We start from the raw sequence: 203 nt of genomic DNA, 5'->3' as shown, positions 1-203 counted from the left end.
ATAGATCACTCAGTATTATAGACTCTAAGTCCATCCAAGTTGCTGTGAAGTTCATAATTTTGTCCTTCTTTATGGCTGTATAATATTTCATCATGCATATGTACCACATTTTTAAAACTCAGTCCTTATTTGATGGGCAGCACGGTTGGTTCCATGTTTTTGCTGTTGTGAGCAATGCTGCAATAAACATACATGTGCAGGTA

The sequence above is a fragment of the Carlito syrichta genome, unplaced genomic scaffold (assembly GCF_000164805.1).
Source record: "Carlito syrichta isolate Samal-C Ts95f unplaced genomic scaffold, Tarsius_syrichta-2.0.1 Scaffold287940, whole genome shotgun sequence".
Lineage (NCBI taxonomy): Eukaryota > Metazoa > Chordata > Mammalia > Primates > Tarsiidae > Carlito > Carlito syrichta.
The sequence above is the reverse complement of the archived record's forward strand: the minus strand, read 5'-3'. Positions refer to the sequence as shown.